This window comes from Myotis davidii, unplaced genomic scaffold, assembly GCF_000327345.1.
Source record: "Myotis davidii unplaced genomic scaffold, ASM32734v1 scaffold586, whole genome shotgun sequence".
Taxonomy (NCBI): Eukaryota; Metazoa; Chordata; class Mammalia; order Chiroptera; family Vespertilionidae; genus Myotis; species Myotis davidii.
In genome coordinates, this window is record NW_006296809.1 from 1191611 (window position 1) to 1192285 (window position 675).

The window sequence follows — 675 nt, forward strand, 5'->3', positions numbered from 1 at the left end:
GAATGTGAATGGTGACCTCATAGGAGGAGATGGGAACACAGACACACAGAATGAAGACCCTTGAGGACAGAGAGAAGATGGCCATCTACAAGCCAAAGAGAGAGGCCGGGAACAAACTCCCCTCAGGGCTCCCAGAAGAAAACAACCCTCCTGACACCTTGATCTCAAACACTGAGCCGGTGGGGCGGAGTGAAGGTATTTCTTGTAGGTACAAATTCGGTTTGTTAAATAACCGTGGTAATGAGGGCTCCTCTCTTAGCATAAACGGCAGGCGCGAAGGTTATTGGTGTCAGGGATTCATTCCTTTCAACTCAAAGGAATATGGGAGGGCGCCTTCCTATAACATTGCTTTTTCTTCTGTGTGTTTTTGTTTAATTAACCATGTAACTGGAGGATCCTCCTGCGTGGGCACGGCCTGGCTCCAGGTGGCCCGAGGGCCTGGGTGCCCACTGTCCATTGAGGGCCAGGCCCCAGGAGCTGTGTCCTGGGCACGTAGAGGGCTCCGAGCCCAGGCCCAGGCCGAGGCCACAGCTCTGCAATCTCTGGGAGGAGGCCGGGGAGGAGGCCGGGGAGGAGGCTGGGGAGGGAGCGGTGGGGGCCCAGAGGTCTGCGGGAGGGGCTGGCCTGGGGCACGGGAGGTGCTGGATGGAGGGAGAGAAGAGGGAGGGGGCTCCC